This window comes from Equus przewalskii, chromosome 1 (assembly GCF_037783145.1).
Source record: "Equus przewalskii isolate Varuska chromosome 1, EquPr2, whole genome shotgun sequence".
Lineage (NCBI taxonomy): Eukaryota > Metazoa > Chordata > Mammalia > Perissodactyla > Equidae > Equus > Equus przewalskii.
In genome coordinates, this window is record NC_091831.1 from 122,583,582 (window position 1) to 122,594,215 (window position 10,634).

Sequence of the window (10,634 nt, forward strand, 5' to 3'; positions counted from 1 at the left end):
GCTCATGCACCTGATCTTTCTCAATCTCTGACCAAACCTGCAGCTGGGGCGTGGGCTTCCTGTTTGTTAGCACAGCAGGCCTTCCTTGAATAGCTTGACCGGGAAACTCAGCCAACAGCATTTTTACAGATGTTTCACTATTTTTAATGAAATCCAGCTCCCTCTCCACATCGGGACCTGAAGCCTGCTGGACATCCATTTGAGGTGCTGGCACGACATCCCAACTCTACGCACGGCCAAAAGACCACCTTGTCTGCACCCTCTGACCCTCCTCCCACAGACACACGCACACCTTCTCCTCCTGACTGCTCATCTCAGCCAGTGACGTCACCAGCTTCCATGTCCGCCAGAGTGGAAAAGAGACTGTGTGCCATTTGTGAAGGATGCAAGTTCTGGAGTTCAACAGTCTGGGTTCAGATCTTAGTGACCTCTGACAAATGACTTAGTCTCTCTGTGCCTCAGTTTCCTCTCCTATAAAAGGTGGATGATATCAATAATTCCTACCTCATACGATTTGTCAGAATTAAATGAGTTAATACATGTAAAATGCTTACTAACTTGCACATGGTAAATGCTCAGAGAATGTGAGGCTGTCTTATTTATACCTTCTTCACCGTTTCCCACATTCAGTCAACAGCTCAGAGCCGTTGCTTCCAGCCCTGAATTGTTTTTCACATGCTCCCTTCCTCCCCAAGTGCTTGCTTAGTTCCATAGGCCCTCCCTGCAAGGTCTCCCTGTTTCCAATCCTCCTCTTTAACCTATCCTCCATAATGCCACCAAACCCATCTTACTAAAGTAGAGTTCTGTTTGTATAACTTCCTTCCTTAAAAAAAAAAATTTGGGGGGCTGGCCCCATGGCCTAGTGGTTAAGTTTGGTGTGCTCTGCTTCCATGGCCCAGTTTTGGTTCCCGGGCGCGGACCTACACCACTTGTTGGTGGCCATGCTATGCCAGCGACCCACAAAGAAAATGGAGGAAGAGAGGCACAGATGTTAGCTCAGGGTGAATCTTAGTCAAGCAAAAAGAGGACGACTGGCAACAGATGTTACTTCAGGGCAAATCTTCCTCAGCCAAAAAATAAAAATAAAAATAAAATTGCTGGCTGCCGCTTCCCTAAACATAGAATAAGAGCCAGATTTCCCCAAATCCCCTGCCATGCTGTGCATCTTCAGGGGAAGGCTCTCTGAACATTCACTTGGTTGATCCACAACCTCTTGGACTGTAGGGTTACATCCTGAGCTGCAGGCCAGCTTCACATCCAGAAATGTGTCCATGCCTGAGTCTCATTTACTATTGCATCACTCCAGGGTGTGGCTGGGTTGAAAAAGGTTCTGTTTGGTTTCTGCGACATGGAACTGAAACACATGAGAAAGTACTTTTTGAAAACACAGCGGTCACCGATTATTTTTAAATACTTTTCCTAAAATGTGAACTATCTTTTTCCAGTAGTTTTCAGCTACATATTCTGCTTGTGAGTTGTAAACTTGGGATGGGAAAGTTACCTAGAAACTGATGTCAAAGCTCTAAGGAGGAAGGGATTGAAACAACAGGGAATATTGACTTCTTTTCCCAGCACCAACTTCCATCCTGGTGAGTGTCATTTCCTTAATGGAAAGGTAATCCTATAGGCTACAGCCTGAGTACTTCGTCCTCACGAAGCATCCCTCAGGATGGCGGTCATGTTGATGGATTCATCCTTTGTGATGCTGTCAATGGAGTGGGGGCCTTGCCGGCCCCTCATTGCTCTGGGAGCTGGAATAAATGGGGTGCTGGGGGATGTTTCTGGAGTGTGTGTGCAGCCCATGGGTGAACTGAGCTACTTTCACTTGGAACAATTTCTAGATGAGCATTTGTTTGCATAACACCCCTGATTTGGAATCAGCTATGGGATGAGCAGAAGACGAATCTTGTGACTGTACACAGACATCCAATTAAATTCCACAAACATTCTATCCTATGGGTGAAAGAAGCTGCGGGCTGAAGTGCTTTGGATGAAAGATGAATCCTGTGATCCTTGCTCTTAGCTGTAACTGGAATGTGCAGTAGGTTCAGACCTGCTTTCTCAACGCTGCGCATACGGTTAACCCACTTCAAAGACGAATTTGGGAAGGTCAATTTCCTGTAGCTTTTCAGAGTGGCCCCCCCTGGAGGCAAATTCCTCCCGTTGCTTCGCTCTCCCCAGCTCTCGCTGTGATCTCTGTCTCCATCTCTCTCTCTCTCTCTCTCTCTCTTTTTCTCTCAGCGCCCTCTGGTGTCCAAACTGGGACATAGCCCTATCTACAGGAATCGTAACCTGGCGCCTGCGTGCAGTCCGGCTTACGCTCCCATGGTTAGGGAATAAGATCCTAGTTCAAATTCCAGCCTTGCTACTTGCCAAACTATGAGACCCCTCTCACCTCTATAAGCTTCAGTTTCCTCTTCTGTAAAGTGAGGATGGTAATACCTACAACATCAGTGTTCTTGTAAGGATTAAAGGGGATAACATATGGAAAATATTTCACACCATCGTAGCATCAAGAATTTGCTCCAAAAAATACGTCATCACTAAACCTCTTGGCCATAAACTCATCCTAAGTAAGACGGATGGGAAAGACGTATCTAGAGCACTAATCACTTTGCATTATAGTCAATTGTTTATGCACCATTTCTTTGCTGGAATATAAACCATGAGGTAAGGACCATGTATCTCAACACATCTATTGGAGTCTGGCCCGTGGCTGGAGCTCAGGAAATATCTGTTGAATGGATAATGAATAAAATTTATTCATTATAGACGGAGTCTATAAAAACCCCAGAGGACTTTGAAATTAACAACTTCACAGGGGAACTTAACAATAGGTCAAGTTCGCCCTCCGCTTCAGTCGCCTAGGGTTTCGCGGGTTTGGCTCCTGGGCGCGGACATGGCACTGCTCATCAGGCCATGTTGAGGCGGTGTCCCACGTCCCACAACTAGAAGGACCTGCAACTAAGATATACAACTATGTCCCGGGGGGATTTGGGGAGCTAAAGCAGGAAAAAAGAAAGAAAGAAAGAAAAGATTGGCAACAGCTGTTAGCTCAGGGGCCAATCTTTAAAAAAAAAAAACTTATCGTCCCATCTCAGAAATATTGTACAATGTAATATAAATTTAGTGTTTCCAAACATCCAAGCAGACCCTCTTACAGGCCATAGAGATTCCAAGGGCTCTACGATTTGGCACTGCGTGGCAACTCTACCTTGTCCTGAAACACTCCGGCCCAGGAATCACCATTCGAGTGTCTGTATGTCCCATCCTAAGGTATGGCAAAGCATATTCTGCATGAGTAAGTCTGGGATGGGGACTCCGGAGCTCTGAACCCCTGGGGAATCTGAAAAGGAGCATGAGTATCTGGAATGGATGGGGAGGAGCTTAGGGATGGACCCAAGGGCCAATAGGGATCTTCAGAAGTCAGGACCAAGGGACCACTGAAGCTGCCTCTTTTGTGTGTAAAATGAGGGTGATGGTGCCATTTTGAAGCACCTGGAATCCACTCTGAAGGGCCAACCCAATTAACAGGGGCCCAGATGAATTCAATTATACAAATGTACTTGAGTCTCTAATATGGGTTCTCAAGAGGCCAAAGGGCAGCCTTCAGAAAGAACAGACAGCAACTGTTACGACCATGAATAAATATTTTCTTTATCCAAAAATGACTATTCTAATACCACAAGTCCACAAACCCACAACCAAGAAAAGAAAGTAAATGAGACAGACAAGTAGATTTGTTCTGTTTTTAAATACAAGAAATATTACCTAAGAAATTTCGACTGTGTTTTTACTTTTAAGGAGCTAAATTTTGGAACAGAAACTTGCTTATTCTGAGTTGCACAGCCTCTTCACAAGATGGAGAAGCTGACTTTGACATTGAGAACTGATTAGAAGCTGGTAATTGCAGATTTATAGAGTGCAACATCTGTTCTTTGTTTGGCATAGCCTTAAAACTATTTAAGGGAGATGGAGTCATAAAACCCCAAAGGACTTTGAAATTAACAGCTTCACAGGGAACTTAACAATAGGTCAAATTGAAGCACTGGGTTTGATAGATTGGCAAAGAACCAGGTTTCAGGGCTATGAAATAATTGTGAAGAACTCCTGGAGGGACTTTAGTCTCTGCATCCATCAAAATCTTATCAACCATCCAAGGAGAAAAGAGCTGGGACACTCATGTGAAAAGCTAGAATCCTTTGAGACAAAAAGTGAGGCTGTACTGAGATCTTATTCTTTCAATAATATCAGCAATAAAATATCCAGTGCCTACAACACATCACCTGGTTGAGAAATCATATTAGATGTGAGACACTGATAAGGTTCCTTGTTTTTGACTGCTTTAGTTGCTTGGAATAAAGGAGTGAACAAGAGTCAGGTATACACTGTTTTCATGGTGCTTATACTTTTCTGGGAGGAGGCAGGCAATACACCAGTAAACAAGATAATTTTAGATAATAAATAGTTTAGAAAATATAAAACAATGTAATGGGATAGAAAATGACAGCAGGTGGGGGTGAAAGGCTATTTTATTTATTTTTAATTTTATAACAAAAAAATTTTCAAGTAAATACGAAAGTAGAGAGTTAGAAACTCTATGTTCCCCAGATGCAACAATTATCAATTTCCCCCATATTTATTTCATTGAGACCTTTTCCTATCTTCTTTCCTTCCTTTCTTCTTCTTTTTTTTCTTTTGCTAAAATGTATTTTTTTTTTCAGGGCAAATTTTCTGGATTTAATTGCTAAAATATTTAAAAACAAATCCCAGATTCATTCAATTCGCCCCTACATACTTTAGTATGCGTCTCTAATGATTAAGGACGAGAGCGTAGTTTTCTAAAATTTTTGCTTAAATAAATTTAATTCATAAAATTTATAATGTATAAATTATAAATTATATAACAATATAACATAACTAGACATTTTAATAATAGTTATATAAATTATGTACCATACAATTACAAAATTATAAATTCTAAAACAATTACTAAACATTATAAAACATTAAAAATAAATTTATATAAATAGCCATAATCTAATCACTTGAGCTTAGTAACTGAATTTAGGTGCTTTTTCTTCCATCTTTTAAAAACATTTTTATTACAATATAACATACTGTTGAAAATTGTGCATATTGTAAGAGTGTAGCTTGCTGAAGTTCACTTTAAAGTGAATGATCTGTGTAACCACCGCTCTGGCACCCCAGGTTTTTTTTTCCTGTTAATTTACTTATTGAAGAAACTCATCATCGTCCTGTAGTTTCTCACATACCGGATTCATTCAACATTTCTTCTATCCCTGTATTTTCTGTAAAATGGTCATTAGATCTAGACTGTAGACCAGGGTCAAGATCACTAACAGTGCTGAGCCATATGGAGGCTGAGGCAAAGGAAAAACCGGGAACACTGATTCTGTCTTTATTTAAAATTTTGATATTTTGTTCATCATGATTTTTTTGCATTAATTTTGACTTTTAAAAATATTGCATTAAAATGTTACTTATCTTGATCACTGAGTTTTTTGGCATCCTCTAGTATTGGCTCTGGCTAGAGACTTGGTCAGTCTCAGGTTCAGTTTTCTGTCAAGGATACTTCATAGCTGACTGTGTATCCTTTCTGCATCATATTAAGAGGGCCTTGCTGTCTGGTTGTCTTTCTTTTTGTTACATTAAGAATGATCAGTGGAGGATGTCAGCTCTGACCACGCCTGTTCCATGTTGTACTGGAAATCCTAGCAGGTATAATAAGACAAGATATAAAAGGCATTCAGATGGAAAGGAAGAAATAAAACTGCCCCATCACAGATGATATTATTGTCTACGTAGAAAATCCCAAGGAATCTCGTTCTAGAAGAACTAAGTGTGTTTAGCAAGGTCATGGAACAGGTCAACATACAAAAATCAATCATTTTTCTACACCTCCAAATGAACAATTGGAAACTGAAGTTCAAAACATTCAAGATGTTTTCAAAAATTCAAAAACATTACCATCTATAATAGCTCCAAAAAGAATGTGATGTACTCAGCTGTAACTCTAACAAAATATGTGCAGGATCTATATGATGAAAATTACAAAACACTGATGAAAGAAATCAAAGAAGACCTAAATAAATGGGGAGACATATTCTGTTCATGTATTAGAAGATTCATTACAGTTAAAATGTCAAACTTACCCAATTAATCTATAGATTTCCAGCAATCCCAAACGAATTCCAGTACGATTCTCTGTAGACATAGACAAGCCGATTATAAAATTTATATGTAAAAGCAAAGGACCTAGAATACCCAAAACAATTTTGCCAAAGAGGAACAAGTTGGAAGACTCACACTGCCTGATTTTAATATATACTATAAAATAAAACTACAGTGATCAAAACAGTATGGTATGGACTGAAAAATAGACACATAGAGAAGTGGAACAGAATGGAGACTCCAAAATAGATCCATAAAATATGGTCAATTATAAAGAGTTTTATTGAGGTATAATTGACTTACAACACACTACACATATTTAAAGTGTACAGTTTGATAAATTTTGACATATGTATACATCTGTAAAACCATCACCTCAATTAAGATAATGAACACATCCATCAGCCGCCAACGTTTCCTTGTGTCTCTCAGTGATCCTTTCTTCCCACCCCTTTCCACCTCCCCACCTTATCTCCTGGCAATCACTCATTTGCTTTATGCCATTTATGTTAATTTACATTGCCTGAAATTTCATATTGATGGAATAATACAGAAGGTACTTTTTTGTCTTCTTGAACTTGACATAATTATCTTGAGAATCATCCATTTGTAGCGTGCATCAATAGTTCATTCTTTTTTATTGCGGTACAGTAGTCTTTTGTATCCATGTTTATGCATTCACTTGTTGATGGGCATTCAGGTTGTATCCTGTTTTGGCTATTACAGACAAACTTGCCAGGAACATTCATGCACAAGTCTTTGTATGGACATATGCTTTCATTTCTTTTGGGTAAATACCTAGGAGTAGAATGCCTGGATTATATGGTAATTGTGTGTTTAACTTTTAAAGAAACTGACAAACAGTTTTCCAAAGTGGTTGTACCATTTTACATTCCCACCGGCAGTGTCTGAGAGTTCCAGCTTTGTCACGTCCTTGCCAATACTTAATTTTAGCCAGTCTTAAAGGTGTGTGGTGATAACTCATTGTGGTTTTAATTTGCATTTTCTTAACATTGAAGATATTTTCCTAACGTTGAAGATCTCTTCACATGCTTATTTGCCATCTGTATACCCTCTTTTGTGAAGTGGCTGTTCAAAGTTTTGACAAAGGTATGAAAGCAATTCAACAGATTGTCTTTTCAGCAGATGGTGCTGTCACAATTGGGTATTCATATGCAAAGTTTGAACCTCAATTATACCTCAAATCATATACAAAAATTAACTGAAAAAGAATCACAGAACTAAACATAAAAAACTCCGACACTTGGATTAAAAAAAATAAGAGAAAATCTTTGTGCTCTTGGATCAGAAAACAAGATCCTTAAAAAGATTGATAAATTGGAATTCATTGAATTAAAAAGTTTTAGTTTTTTGTGTGAAAGACATGGTTAAGAGAATGGAAAGATAAGCCACAGAGTGGGAGAAAATATTTGCAAATCACATATCTGACGGAGGACCTGTATGCAGAATATACAAAGAACTCTCAAAACTCAACAATAAGAAAGCAAACAACCCAATTTTTAAAAATGAGCAAAAGATTTGAACATGCACCTCACCAAAGAAAATATACAAATGGCAAGTAAACATATGAACAGCTGTTCACATCATTTGTCATTAAGGAAATGCAAATTAAAAACCACAATGAGATATCATTACATACCTATTTGAATGGCTAATATAAAAAATTCTGATAATATGGAGTGCTGACACGGGTGTGGAGCAACTAGAACTCTCATACACGGCTGGTGGGAATGCAATAGGGTACTGGACAGGCACTCTGGAGGACAGTTTGATATTTTCTTACAAAGTCGAACATACGCTTACCATTTGACCCAGCCATCTCACCTGTAGGTATTTACTACAGAGAAGTGAAAACTTACACTCACACAAAAACCTATACACAAATGTTTAATAGCAGCATTATTCATAATTGCCCCAAACTGGAAGCTGCTCAAATATTCTTCAATGAATAAATGGATTTTAAAAAACAGTGGTACATCTATACAAAGGAGCACTACCCAACCATGAAAAGGAACGGGCTGTTGCTACCCACATCAATGTGGGTGAATCTCAAATGCATTATGCTAAGTGAAAGAAACCAGTCTCAAAAGATTACATACTGTATGATTCCCTTCATATGACAGTCTAGAAAAGGCAAAACTATGAGAACACATCAGTGGTTGCCATGGGGTGGGGGCAGGAACTGACTACAAAGGGGCCGCACGAGGGAATTCTTTTGGGTGTTGGAGCTGTTTGGTATCCTGTTTGTGGTGGTGATTATAAGAATCTATGCATGTGTGAAACCTCCTAGGACTGTATAACAACAAAGGGACGTTTACTATATGTAAATTTTTAAAAAGTAATAAAAATAACTGATGAGTGGTTTCAAGTGTGTACGCAGCCTGATCCATCCTCATCAGTCCCCCAAACCTGAAGTGCTTGGGGATAAACCAAAGGCCAGTGTGGCTGGAGCTGGGGGGAGGCACAGTGAGGTCAGAGAGAAGGGCAGGGCCAGCCCATGGAGAGCCATAGAAACAGTTGGAAAGGAATTGTGGTGCTTACAGATCATTCTGGCTGCTATGTGGAGAATGGATGGATAATAGCGAATTATGGAAAAAGGGCTTTTTCACTTAAAAGGATGATTAGTTAAAGAGAAAAGTAATCATACCCTGAGAAGAGAGGTCCAAATAATTGGAACATTTAACTGAGACTGAGGACTGGGAGGAACAAGAAAACAGTTTGCTTTTAAAATACGGTTTTGTCTTGTGGTTAGAGAGAATTTCCTTGTCTGGCTGACTCCAATGATGAAGGGACAGGGCTTCTTCCAACGTGTTTTCTTACCCTTCTGTCTCAGAAAAAACAAACGTGGTGTCTCCAAGCTTTTCACAGGGTCCCAGGTACAGGGTGACCTGACCCAGACCACAGAAGCTTTATTGCCAGCTTCCTCCAGCCCACGGCTTGTGCCTCGTTGCTATAAACACACCACTCTGGAGGCCCGGGCAAGTTTGAACGCCTCCAGGAGCTAGTTTCTATGCCATCCCCACTCCTCACGGACAACTGAGGCTTAACCGTGGAGAACAGAGCATCGTGGGAAGGGCTAGAACCCCTGACCTCAGAAAACACTGGAAAATGAGTGAGGGCAAGGCTGTCGGGAGGCCCGTGAGTCACCACTTGAGGCGGCTTCGCATTTAACACAGAGAGGAGATGATACTTTGCCAGTAAAGATGTTTATTTGACAGATGTTTTGGTCAACGGCAAAAAATGCCAAACCAAACCCCCAAATCCAGGTTGACAAAATGGCTATAGAGACATTAACTCTATAAAAGAAAGAGACAGAGAGGGAGGAAGACATAAGCCAGTGCTCCAAGGATCGTTGCCGCCTCCCTTTTTGCTGCCCCGGGGTGGCCAATTCCCATTCAAAGGGGGCATTTCACCTGGCTCCTGGGATGTTTCTGCAGCGCTTTCCTGCTTTGCTTCTCCTCTTCCAAGCCCTGGTCACCTTGGTCGTGGGCAAATGTCTCCTCAATGACCGGGCTAGGCCTTCTTCCGTTGGAATCACTTAGCACAGGACGGCAGCCAAGCTCCTGGCTCGACTTCAAGTTCCCTTTTAAATGGAAACCATTTGATACACTCTGCCCACGCGGTCCTAAAGTCACTGAGCATTCTGAAACAAAGAGAGAGCACCGACTGGGAGATTTAACTCCCTGCCTGCTCAAACGTTGGTCATTACTCTACTAAAACAAAACAAAGCAAAGTTAGATTTTTTAAAAAAGGGGAAATAAAACCTACCTTTAATCAGCACCAGAAAATCCAGTGAAAGAGTACTGGTTGGTGAGTCCCCCCAGAAAATCCCAAGCACTGCCTTTCCTGTGTGCACCATCGTAGGTGTTCAGATTACCGGCATCAAGGTGACGCCTAGGAAAACAGAAAACAAAAACAAATACCTGATTTGGGAGTCAGGAGAGGTGAGTTCAAGCCACTGATCTCATGTCAAATAGCCCTGCAGCCTGGGGGACATCAGTGACCCTTGCCCTTCTCAGAGTCTCAGTTTCCTCATGTGGAAAGTAAAGGGCTAGGACGTGCTCTATGTCTGTAAAACCTGTTATACCTGGAAAATTTTCAGACTGCTTAGACTCTCCAAGTTTTACCTCCGGTCTTAAATTTTTCACCTTCTCTTTACCACAGGTCCTCATGTTTATGGGAGGTCTGTGCTTGAATATCCCGCTCCTACCCCAAACTAAGTTAGAATCATGTCCCTGGATCAGCCCTCTCAGTCCACAGCCTTTCTCTCTCCCCTTTGTCTCAATAATGAAGGAATTTATGGTGTAACCTAATGACAGCTTTCCCTTCCTTCATAAGAGTGGCCTCCCTCTATATTTGGGAGAGAAATGGGTGTTGTCTCCCTCCTCCCAGGTCTGTTTCCCTGGCCTCTCTCCCTT